Source organism: Neofelis nebulosa, chromosome 14, assembly GCF_028018385.1.
Source record: "Neofelis nebulosa isolate mNeoNeb1 chromosome 14, mNeoNeb1.pri, whole genome shotgun sequence".
NCBI classification, from domain to species: domain Eukaryota; kingdom Metazoa; phylum Chordata; class Mammalia; order Carnivora; family Felidae; genus Neofelis; species Neofelis nebulosa.
In genome coordinates this window covers 18,355,595-18,369,094 of record NC_080795.1, presented here as the reverse complement: position 1 = coordinate 18,369,094, position 13,500 = coordinate 18,355,595, and the positions used below count along the sequence as shown (strand labels likewise).

Sequence of the window (13,500 nt, the reverse complement as noted above, 5' to 3'; positions counted from 1 at the left end):
AGGAGTTTTCATACTTTTCTATTTTCTTTCTGGAACTCTTATTATTCAGATATTGGTCCTCCTACACAGATCCTTTAAATTTGTTTTAACTTTCTTCTATTATAATGGGGCGCCTGGGTGGCTCAGTCGGTTAAGCGTCCGACTTAAGCTCAGGTCACGATCTCGCGGTCCGTGAGTTGGAGCCCCGCGTCAGCCCTGGGCTGATGGCTCGGAACCTGGAGCCTGCTTCCGATTCTGTGTCTCCCTCTCTCTCTGCCCGTCCCCTGTTCATGCTCTGTCTCTCTCTGTCTCAAAAATAAAAATAAACATTAAAAAAATTAAAAAAAAAAACTTCCTTCTATTATCCATTTCATTTTTATCCATTTTCAGAAAGATTTTCTTGACTTAACCTTTCACCCCTCCTATTGATTCTTTTGGTTCTCATATATTTTTAATATCCAAAAGCCCATTCTTCAGCTTAATAATTCACTTTTTATCACATTCTGTTTTTGTTTTGTGGATGCAGTATCATCTTGTAACTCTGTGAAGATCCTATTAAAATATTTTCTGAAGTTTCTTGATCCCCCTTACATTTTCTATTTTTTTCTAAATTGTTTGTTTGCTGTTTTGTTTTTTGTTTTTCTTGCTGTGCTTCATGTTTGGAGCTCTGTTTGCATGAGCAGAACTTGTCAGTGGTGGATATCCCTTAACAGTAAGCTTGCTTTTTTATTGAAGGGCACACAAATGTCAGGATCTCTGTGTGTGTGTGTGTGTGTGTGTGTGTGTGTGTGTGTGTGTGTGTTAACCACAGGCAAGTTTTCCCTAAAGGTGATTCTCTATTCTCTTGCCTGGTGTGTATAAATAAAGCTGGGAGAATTCTCATACTGTTTGGGGAAAGATTCAACCTTCCTAGAGAGAAAAGTTCCACTCTTCTGTGGTATGAGGACAAGATACCCATTGGCTAAAGACTGGAGGTGAAGATGTGAAAAACTTTCATAAACAAATTGCCAACTGATCTTTCAAAGGTCCCTAATACTTCGAGCTCCCAAGTTCTTCCAGGGCTCTGAGAAATGAATCATCTTGTTCTTTGTCTGCCTGCCCCTCCCATTACTGCATTCTCTTTACCTTTTTCTAGACTGCTAAGTCAGTTACCCTGGTCTATCCATTTTTCATATTTCAAAAGCTTGTTGAAATCTCATTTAGTTTTTGTGGTCTTCTGGGTTTATCACTTTTTAGAAAAAACTTCTGCTATCTTTTCAGTGTGTTATGAACCAGGCAGAAGTAACCACTTGTGTCTAATATAATTCATTAACTAGAAATACAATTTTTCTCTTCAGTCCTTATAATCTGGCTTCATTCCTATCATTCTAGTGAAATTACTCCTATAAAGGTCACAACCAACTATACTGTATTGCTGTATACATTGGGAAATGCCTTGGCCTCATACTCTTTGATATTTTGGCATTTAGTACAACTGGACACTCCTTGAAATTCTCTTTTTTAGAGGTTAGATGATACCACATTCTCCTGGTCTTTCTTTTACTTCCTCATGTGGTCCTCAGTCTTCCTTGTTTTCTCTTCCTCTTTTTGCCATCAGCTTTAAATGTTCAAGTACAAGGCACCAGATCTGCAGTCAATATGATGGAGGCTTGGTAGAGTCTATGGTACAGTTTCAGGGTGAGTCCAGGAGACCTGATGGTGTAAGTTCTAGTCTGAAAGCTGGCAGTCTTGAGACACAACAAAAGTTGATGCTTCAGTTTGAGTGTGAAGGCAGTAAAAGACTAATTTCCCAGCTCAAGTAGTCAAGCAGGAGGAATTTCCTCTTAATCATGGGAGAGTCAGCCTTTTTGTTCTATTTAGGCCTTCAACTAATTGGGTAAGGCCTACCCACATTAGGGAGGGCAACCTGGTTTACTCAGTCTACCTAATCAAATGTTAAACTCAGAATATTTGACCAAATATCTGAGTACCTCATTGCCTAATCAAATTGACATATAAAATTAACCATCACAGTTGGTTAACCAAAAATATCAGTCATCTTAGACAATCATAAAAGAGATACATATTGACCTGAAGCTTTTAATTTTACATCAAACACATAAATACACATCTGTTTGCCTATCTTTTATAGTAGACCCAAAGCTTTTTTTTTTGTATGAATCTGATGATTGAAGTTGTAGATGGTCTTTTTCACAAAACTATACTCATAATTCATCTACATTTTCTAGTTTGTTTCAAGTGAGAAAAGGATCTTAAATCTAAAAGCAAAATTTTTCTAGACTTTTAAAGTTTTTTTCCTAATTCTTTATAATTATTTGATTTGGTCTCATTTTAAAAAGCAATTCGATTTCTGAAATATTTAATTTAGTTTTCACAGCAGCAACATTTTTTCTTTTAACACTTGCCAAGTTGAATAATATGTAGCTGTCAAGTTGTATAACATGGAGTTGTTATAGTATTACAATGACAAGGTTTGGGATCAAACACAGTTGAGTCCAGGGAAGCATACAACTCAGTTGGTGGGAGCACAGATGCAGAGGCAGAATGGGGAGTAGGGTGGCAGTGGTGGGGGTCAGTTCACTATGGGAGCCAACCAATGTGGTTCTCAGAGAGAGGGTAGAGAGTCAGTTAATCTCGAGAGCTCAGTGGAAGCCTGCTTAGTGAATTGCCCTCCATATCATCAGGCTAAAAAGACATTAACCATTGACATCTGTTTGTATCAGATTTATTTAGGAGTCCCCAAAGGACACGGGTCACCATGAAAACAAAATAAGAGAAAGAGTATCTATTTCCAGAATTTTCTAGAAACATTCTTGGTTCCTTTGGTTTATTCATCAGTTCCTACTTTTGTGATTACCTTAAAATATGTAATTTAAAATGTTTAATTCTCACTTCAGTCTATCTGAGATACAATTTTGGTATCTCAAGGGTAAAATCATATGCTGTTTTATTGAAATGTCCACTTTTATTGTAACAACCGTATTTGTTTTAGAAAAAGCAAAATTCTGCTCAACTTCTTTTTTTTTTTAGAGAGAGAGAGAGAACAAGAGAGAGAGAGAGAGAGAGACAGAGGGAGAGAGAGACTTTTAAGCAGGCTCCATGCTCAGCACAAGCCCTACACAGAACTCAGTCCCACAACCCTTGGATCATGACCTGAGCTGAAATCAAGAGTTGGACACTCAACCAACTGAGCCACCCAGGTGCCCCAATTCTGCTCTATTTAATTTAGATGACAAAATAATCTGTGCTACACAATGAAGACAACCCAGAAATCAGTACTTCAATTCATAATGCCATGTAAAGGCAAGTCATTTTTTTACTTTTATGTAATGATAAAACACAATTTAACATTTTCGTATGACAAGTTGACATATAAAGAAATGCTATTACTTTTGCTAATTACCTCTATGACATGTTTGTAAATCTAAGTGACAAAAGCCTTGAAAAGTTAAGCTTTGGAAGATATAAAACAAGACTAATTATTAATAATTTTATTTCTGAACACCTAAAAGATAATAATGCTCTATTACTAAGTCACCAAGGACTGTGTTAAACACTCTTGTGACCAAATAGTAACATTTCTGTTGGATAACTTGTCACATTTTCTTCTGATATTATAGCCTATCAGAGGCAAAACAGTGTGTTGTTTATGAGACGGCTCCAGGGTCAGAATGCCCGGATTTGAATCTCAACTCCATCTCTTCCTATATTGATAAAGTGGGGTGATTATTTAAGTCTATAAGTGTTAATGTTGCCAAATGCTGGATCCTCAAAAATGCCACCAAAATAACCTGTTTACAAGCTAAATCTAAGTTTATTGCTTACCTCAGTAAGGGAGAACGCTGCTATGACCATGAATTTGTAGCATCTTGGAGGGAAGAGAGAAAAGTTGTCATATTTATGAGGTTTTGGGTTTCATTTAAGGCCAGCCTTTCAGGGCAAAGGATGAGGCTTAATTAGGATAAAGGTCACAATACAACGCTATAGGATTGGTGGGCACAGCAAAATGAGGGGTATGAGATGAGGGTATGGAAGAATCATAGAAAGCAAAGAATTGTTTGAAGCTATATATTGAAAAGCGAAACAGTATTATGTTCATTAAAAGTGAATTTTTCAGGAAGTTCCTGAAAGAAACATTGAAATCATTTTTAACTTTTATCTCTCTGGACAAAAATTTCCTGCAATAAGTTAAGACATTGTGATAAAGACAGTGGCAGAGTAAACTCATGATAATGTGGATGGTAAAATATGTTTGTTGGGGAGTGGGGGTTAGATGGTTTTGATTCTTAGTTTCTCATTTGTAAAATGGAAATAATAATAGTAATTTATGGATGATTGTGCTAAGTACTCACAAGCCTTCTAGAAGGAAACTATGTACAGTGGAAGGAACAGGGGCCGAGAGTCAGGCAAATCTAGATTCAAATCTAAGTTCCAACTTTTTGGTAGGTATGATTCTGTGTTGTGACTTTTAAAAAATGTTTAATGTTTATTTAATTCCGAGAGAGAGAGAGAGAGAGAGAGCAAGGAAGATAGGGGCAGAGAGAGAGGGAGACACAAATCCGAAGCAGGCTCTAGGCTCTAAGCTGTCAGCACAGAGCGCGACGTAGGGCTCAAACTCCCAAACCACAAGACCATGACCTGAGCCAAAGTCGGACACTTAACTGACTGAGCCACCCAGGCGCCCCTGTTTTGTGACTTTTAGAGTGATAACTCTCACAGTGGCATTGTGGGAATTAAATAAATAAATGCATGAGAGTCCCAAACATCTAATTTGCCGGTTGACTCAGTAAAAAGCAACAGAAATGATTTAAATTTTCAAGTGCCAAATGGAGGAACACTTCACATGCAACCTCAGGCTTCAGCCATATCTTCTCCAAGCTAATTCCACTTCCCTGCAGTACTATCTCCTTTGGTTTTTCAGCAAGCAATAAAAGCATTTAGTAATCACAGCTCTGGTTCTTACAGTAGCAAAGAAATGACACGGCTCGGACAAACCACCTCCCCACCTGGGCCTCCCACGGGTCAGAGCACAGTCCCAGCACATCCAACAAGATCCACAGCACCACTTCTACTAAATCTGCAGAAACAACCCCAGTGAGAAGTGACTTGCTGAGAATGCCTGGATTCTCTCCTCTTCTGCTAGGGTTTACCGGTGCCTCACAGTAAACTTGTACAGCCTGCTCACAGATCCTTGCCAGCTCCTAAAACCTCTGGTCTTCTGAATGATGACAGTTGGAAGGATGGCTCTTACTGACCAGCAGAGACAAGAATGCAGAGGTCCATGGCTTCATGGATACCACTTCACCAAATGAAAAGACGACTTTTATGTGCGGACTGTTCAAATAAGACTTGGAATTTATAAAATCCCAGCCTTCTCTGTCTTAAATAACACAAACTGACAAAGGTGATCAAATAGCAGTTTTTAATGACATTTAACATCAGATGTTTTAGGTCATCATACAGTCAAACTGTCTGTGGAATCACTTTTAGTCTTGTGTGATAGAAACTAAATTGATTTTTTAACATTTGACACAGGCCAATATTTGGAAAAAAACTAATGGATGCCAAAGAAAAACGGTTTATTTATAAATAAGAGAATACTTTTGTGCACAAACAAATGGTGAATTCGAGCCATCCAAACTTCACTTTCAACCTAATTTGCTATATAAATGGTATCAATAAATGTTTGTGTTAATGAGAAAAAAATAATGTATGAGAAAATAATACATAGAAGATACCTGTTTCGGACAGGAAAGCATTCAAACGGGGAAATCGAAGAGGGTTGATTGCCAAGGATAAGGAACCAACAGAGGATGTTACGGTGACAGCAGGCGGTCCCGAAGGAGAGCTGTACTGGAGCATGGTAACAGCTGTAACCCTGGGAGAGCAGCCACCTGACAAGAGCTGAGGCCATCTGTAAAGGAATGCAGACACTGCCAAGCCAGGCAGAGAGCAGCAGGAATAAATACCTTGACCTCTTCCTCCTCTCACTCTCCAGTCTCCTGCATTGCATTTGTCAAACCCAACCAAAATCCAGAGGGCAGATCAGCCTGGACAATGCAGTCCTTCCAGGTCAGTTTCTTAGGGCTGGAGCAGGATGGAAAAGAGCAAAGACTCTATCAGGAAAGGCACACACAGAGTAACTGGCATCAGCAAGGACTTTACAAAGTCTGAAGTTCCTTGCTGTGACCCTTTTAGGATGATGATACTGTTGAAACAGAGGTATTTATTAGTATAGTGCTAAAGAAACCTCTATATGTCTATTTTGAGAGAGAATTTAAGCACTAACCATGTACAATCCTTGGTGTAATAATATTTGGTTAATGTAAGAATGTTTACTTAATGGACCTGTTCACTCTGTAATGGGACCAATATTATATCTGCTTGTAAGCAGATCTGAATGTTAAGAGTATATACAATGTCCATTCAGGTCAGAAATACAATATCCATTCAGTCCAAGAACCTCCCCTTGACAGAACCTTTATGTTTACATTTTTATTAAACTTTGGGCAAAAAAGAATTGGTTGCACAGAAATGAACTCACATTATGGAATAAACATACAAAAATATGCAAGTCGTATGAGTGGGTCTGATGGCACTGAGGCTAACTAGCATTATCATAGGGCATGCTGAAGAGCCTGGTCAGAGGCCTCTAGAATGCCATTAGAGAACTTCTTTGTGTCCTGACTCAGTATTATCTTTCCTTTCACTTAATTTGAACCTTGACCTGGTTCATATGAGGTGACCATTTACTTGTCCCAATGCTTATGGCTGATTGCGGACCCCTTTCAGACACACAAATTCATTATCCTCACTTCTCTTGCCATATAAACTCCTTTTGAATATTCTTCAATGTCCACAAATATACTCCGAAAATGCTTGTTTCTGTGGAATAAAAAGGTATTAGACGACTTCTGACTCCCACAATGGTTTTAAGCAAGGAAAAGAATATCTCCTAGAATGAGTCTATTCAGCTTATTCGAAGTCACTTCCTTTTGTGTTTGGTTATTTCTCATTTCAAAAATGTCCACATTGTGGGATCTGAACTTAACCTAACTTCTTGTGTGGGACTTCAGCAATTGAATTCTTTGTATCAGCTCTTCTCAACCTTGTTATTGTCTTATATAGAAAATGTTGAAAGGAAAGTATTCTTCTTTAAGTAGGTCATGGAAAGATCCTTAAGGATATTCATCCTTTTGGAAAAATCAATTATCTGTGTTCTGGGCATTTTACATCCCAGTGCTTCTCTGTGACACCATTCCTATTACTTTATAATCACAACTCATTTTTTAATCAAATAAGTTTTTGAGAAATGACAGTGTTTACTTTCCAAGAGAACTTTTTAAAGGAGATAAGAGTAGTTTTGATGTATAAGCTCAGGTATGCTTATTTATTTGTAAAAAATATAGTCCTATTTCTGTATAGTTTACATGACTTTTTACATACTGTATATTCTTATGTACAAATCTATTCATCTTCTCTAAAAAATTGCAAGTTCCTTCAAGGATGGGGCTATAACTTACTCATCTCTTTTATTCCATCAGTGTATTCCTTTGCTTAATGACTTTAGTTCATTTGTGAAATGCTGCCACCAAGTGAAGAGCCATTAAACGAAGATCTCCATTAAATTTATTTTTTTTTATTTTCAAACAATGAAGTTTTAATACCTCATAGGCAATTTAATGCATAAAAAAATGATTTATGATTCACACAACATTTACCAGCATATAAATAAATGCTGCTAAAGTGCTTAAAACTATTTACTCATGATATTTATTTATTTATTTATTTATTTCTATTTATTCACTTATTTATTTTAAAACCTCACAGCACCCCCAGGGCCACTTTATGATGAGGAAAGGAAAGCTCAGATGATAAGAAAAGGAAAGCTCAGAGAAGTGAAAAAACTTATTTAATAGAAATCCATTAAATTTGATGGGGAAATTTATGATGCTTTATCAATACCAAAGCCCTAGATACATAAAGTCTTAGAAAAATACGTGCATTAAATGATGAAAGTAACTTCTTGTAATTAATAGTTTACAGTAAGTATAGTTCATACTTAAAATGCAATAAAAGACTTATAGCGGATGGTGGGCTATAGAAAAGGGGGGTGAGAAACATTCTTTGGAGGGTTTATTCTTCATCATTCTCTTTGCCAATTTTTCAACCATTTTCAGACTCATAGTTGTCTGGCACTCAAATGTACACTTCAACTTACAGCACAGAAACACACCTTTAGGGCAAAATAAAGACTAAATAACCATAAGAACACTTCAGAACACTTCAGAACAGCCCATGTGAATAACTAGCTGAAGATGCTTTGTTTCATCTCTTTCCCTTGTCTTATGTACACAGAGGAAAACATTTTGGGTACATCCTTCACAGTATGCAATTTAAATGTGTTCCACATGCTGTTCTTGCACTAAAATCTTGTTTTGAGTGAATTGGTAAGCATATCTTTGCCTGAAATCATAATGTTGAAATACCACCATGGTTTTTTTTTTTAATGTTTATTTATTTTTGAGTGAGAGCACAAGTGGGGGAAGGGCAGAGAGAGAGGGAGACAGAGGATCCAAAATGGACTCTGGGCTGACAGCAGAGAGCCCAATGCACGGCTTGAACTCACAAACTGTGAGATCGTGACCTGAGCCGAAGTCAGACACTCAACCCACTGAACCATCCAGGTGTCCCCAAGCACCGCCATGTTTATTCAGTGTGTTTTAATGTGAAAATCTTGCTATTCTGGGGGGAAAAAGCAATTGTCTGAAAGGTAGTATAACTTTTCAAGACATGTTACATCAAAAAGTCACTAACTAAGTACTCATAAAGGTAGGTGGTAGCATATTACAAAGCATGTACTTGAATCAATGAACAGATGAGTCAATGACAAAACACTGTACCTATAACAGCCTTCTTAGAAGATCATGTAAAGCAACGGTCAAATTGGTCAGTTGCTTCTGATAGAGAAGTTATTTTGACTGCAATAGTTAAAATATCTTGTGAAATGTTTAATTTGCTATAGAGGTTATGTATCCCCCCAGGTATTTGAGGTGTTTTGACTTCTTAGAATATGATGGAGCCCTCATTCTGGTTTTCAACAGTTTTGCAGCAGAAACTCGAGCAACATGAACATGAGTGCCTATGTATTCTGGAGGATGAGGAGGCTCCTGAACCTACAGGTGTGACAGAGTGAAGAAATAGCTTTGAAAGGCAAAAGACCCAGGTAATCTAGCACTACAACACTCTAGCCTCTTGAAAGCATATGAGAAAGACACCAGTGTCCCTACTCCCACTTATTTTATGTCATTGTTCCACAAGTCCCCATTTTTTGTACTCATCTCTCTTTACCCATCCTTCTTTTATGCTCACTGTAGCTGTTTTCTTTCTAGTAGCATTCAAAGTCACTGTCTTTGTTTATCCTCATTCAATTTCTGACATAACAAATATTTTATCCTTAAGTTACATATGTATCTTTTATCATATATATATATATATACGTGTGTATATATATATATATACGTGTATACACACGTATATATATATGTGTATATATATATATATATATATATATATATATATATATATATATATATCTCCCCCTTCCTCTTTTTCCTTCAGGGCCCTTATCACATCCCCTTCAAAGACTATATATCAGGACCACAAGCTTGAGAAAAAATCTGAGATTGTGATGTGCCTATGTTTGTTTTTGTGTGTATATTTTTATCTCTAATATACCATTTTATATTATGAAGCTTTTATATGATTACATAGCTTTTATATGATTACAAATAATTTTTTATTTCCATAAATTTTTTTTGCAAATCCCAAATAAGGGTATATTAGCATCAAGAAGCACAATTCTGGATATTTTTTAATGTGCTGGTCAGCTACCATGCAAGTGGATAAAAAATTAGTTATTGGCTACTTCTTATTCTTTCTCTTCACTTCTGTCATCTCCCTTATCTTCCAAAATGGTTAAGATTACAAAAGAAATTAGAACAGGAATAAATCCAAAGATTTCAGATTTCCCTGAAGAAAGGTGTTATACAGTTAAGAAGGTTTAGTCCTAATCCAGGTCGTCATCCAAGCAGAAATAAAGTTATTTATTTTAAGAGTATTAGTAGATCCTGTTACCAACTCTGAAGTTGGGAAGGGAAGGGAATGGAAGAGAAGAGAAGAGAAGAGAAGGGAAGGGAAGGGAAGGGAAGGGAAGGGAAAGGTAGGGAAGGGAAGGGAAGGGAAGGGAAGGGAAGAGAAGAGAAGAGAAGAGAAGAGAAGAGAAGAGAAGAGAAGAGAAGAGAAGGAAGAGAGGAAGGAAGGAAGGTTGAGTAAAGACTTTTGCGTTTGTGAAATCTATTATGTTTTGTTGATATTGACAAAGACTGTTAGATTTAGTAACTAAGACAAAGATATAAAAATTTTTAAGGTAAATTTTTAATTCCTATAGAAAAACTCACATGAAGCTAATGGAAAACTTCCACCAACACAAATACCCTCTGATGTGGATTGTCTTCATCAGCTATCAATGACAACAAGGTTCAAGTGAACCTTCTGTGCTTTTTTCAGAGAATTCTTTTCTAGGCACAGGAAACCTAGCAAAGGGTGAAATATTTATGTCTTCTCACACGTCTTATGAAACACTGTTGTTTCTACTCTAAATTATCTTCCTGGGAATAAATATCAGTTCCTACTAGCCTTAAACTAATGCTTAAACTCATCTTTCAAATTTGGCTTGTCTATATGATATAAGGGAACAAAACCACTTATATTCATTATTTTTTAATTTTAAAAATGTTTATTTATTTTTGAGAGAAAGAGAGCTAGAAAGCATGTGAGTAAGGGATCCGAAGTGGGCTCGGCTCCACGCTGACAGCAGAGAGCCCAATGCAGAGCTCGAACTCAAGAACAATGAGATTATGACCTGAGCCAAAGTCGGATGCTTAACCGACTGAGCCACCCTTGTGACCCCACATATTTATTTATTGACTGCCATTGTAATCATTTTTAAGGTTATAATTCAGTGATGTTAATTACATTCACAATGTTGTGCAACCATCACCGCTATCTTTCATCATCCCAAATAGAGATTTTGTAATTCCTATTCTCCTGTTCTCCCAACTCTTGGTAAACTCTAACTTACTTTTCTATCTATGAATTTGCCTATTCTAGATATTTCATATAAGTGGTGTCATACAATATTTGTCCTTTTTCATCTGCCTCTGTCACTAAGCATAATATTTTTAAGGTTTATACATGCTGTAGCATGTATCAGAACTTCATTCCTTTCTTTGGCTTAATAATATTCCATCCTATGTATGTACTGTATTTTGTTTATCCATTCATTTGTTGATAGACACTGGGTAGTTTCCACCTCTCTGTTATTGCGAATAATGTTCCAGTGTTCCAAAGAACATTGGCATACAAATATCTATTTAAGCCCCTGATTTCAATGATTTGAATGTAATTCCTGAGTCTTATGATAATTCTATATCTAGCTTTTTGAGAAACCATCAAACTCTTTTACACAGAAGCTTCACCATTTTACAATCTCACCAGCAATTGATGAAGGTTTCAGTTTCCCTAACATTTGTTATTTTTCCATTTTCTTGAAGTTATAGCCATCCTAGTAGGTATGAAGTGGTATCTCATTATGGTTTTGATTTGCATTTCCCTAATGATTAGTAATGTTGAACATCTGTTCATGTGTTTATTGCCCATTTGTATATTTTCTTTGGAGAAATGTCTGTTCAAGTCTTTGCCCATTTTTTAATTGGTTGTTTGTCTATTCTCTTGTCGAGTTTTGGGAGTTCTTGATATATTCTGGATATTAAATCCTTACCAGATAAATGGTTTGAAAATATTTTCCCCCATTCTGTAGGTTATCTTTTCACTTTTTTGATAATGTCGTTTGATGCACAATTTTTAAAATTTCTATGAAGTCAAATTTATCTATTCTTTTTCTCTTACTGTTCATGCTTTTGGTGTCAGATCTAAAAATCCATTGCCAAAATATAAGGTCATGAAGATTTATCACTGTGTTTTCTTCTAAGAAACTCTTAGAAGAAAGCTCTTATATTTATGTTGTTGATCCATGTTGAATTAATTGTTGCATGTGTTGTGAGTTACTTGTTTATTTTTGAAGATTATATCTTGACATAGGCCACATGACATGTGGATTATTACAGGAACTCGACAAAGACACACAAATTCATCTCTGTTCAATGACATATCAATGAATGCTCTAAACTGTGAAGAGTAATAAAGGAAACAGAGAAGAAAGTTAGCAGTAATTCTGGCTTTTTAGTGCAGAAGGCTAGATTCAGATATAAAAGAAGAAAAAAAATCCAAAGTTTCAATTAGATAAAGCTTACATTCCCTGTCATCTACAACACACCATTTCCCCATACCCAATAAAATGCTTCTAGCTCAATAGAGGAAGGAAATTAGAGAGGAGATTTTAGATCAGGGAGAGTCTTAGGAAAGGAAATCTGTGCTCACCGCCAAGCTAATTCTTAGCAAAAGAGAGATAGAATTCTATATTTTGGAGATCTGAAATCAGAGAGATGAGTATTATGCTTCCTCCCTGGCTACTCATGGTCTCTGTAAAACCCACTGAAAGTTTCATGCATTCTTATAATGAAAAATAGTAAAGTAGATGGCTATAATAGGGTACCATATATATAGACATATGGACCAGAGAGGAACCTTAGAAATATTTGCTGAGCCTACCTCCCACAGGGCCCGAGTTACTGCCAAACTTCTTACATGAAACCTTGCAAATCACCCTAAAATTACAGAGTTTCTATTACAATGAATGAATTTAAAATCAAGCCCAAAACATATCCAATTATGTCTAGTAAAATTGTATACACCCAACAGAGAGCTATTACATTTTGCAGGAATAGAGAAGACAAAGGAGAAGTTTATATTCACCTTGCCTTACCTTGTGGCCAGAAGTTTCTTACCCAAATTTCACCATTCCCTAATTTGGAGGCTTAGCCCAATTTGAATTATTCTACAGAAGCCCGCAATCAAACACAGTTGAATACATTCACAGGGGGTTATATCATGATATTTTAAAAGAACACCGATATGTTCATATCATGCTTTTACAAAGCCATAAAATAAAATGGTCATTTGAGACATTGTTGTTTACAGATAAATTCTCTGATCTGTTTCTGCATCTCTAGTGCAATTTAACACAGAGACACGGGCAAGAGTCAAAGACTAGAGGCTAACAAAAATTTGGCAGCAGTCAGAAGTCTCTCTCCTCACATCACAGCTTTATGTGTCCAGATGAAAGGACAGGGCCTGATCTCTGCTCTGACTTCAAAAGGATCCAGATATTAAATCTCTAACAGTCTCAGGCCTTTGGCAGAGGCTCATGAAGACAGGAGAAACAGATGTGAATCCCAGGGGAGGAAAAGGTGATTTTTCTCCACAGAAACACAAAGCATTCTGATAGTTCCTAACAAGTCCAGTATGAGGGGGAATATGTTGAGATAATGTAGAAAATGC

General features: G+C 36.5%; 1 protein-coding gene across 1 annotated transcript in view; it reads left to right on the top strand.

The window, feature by feature from the left end:
* CPA6 (carboxypeptidase A6) overlaps nucleotides 1-13,500 on the top strand; it is a 541,179-nt gene that overhangs the window by 55,827 nt on the left and 471,852 nt on the right. The window contains exon 2 of the mRNA XM_058699770.1: nucleotides 9,092-9,205. The gene's annotated coding sequence lies outside the window, so the exon portion shown is untranslated. The remainder of the gene's footprint in view (nucleotides 1-9,091; nucleotides 9,206-13,500) is intronic.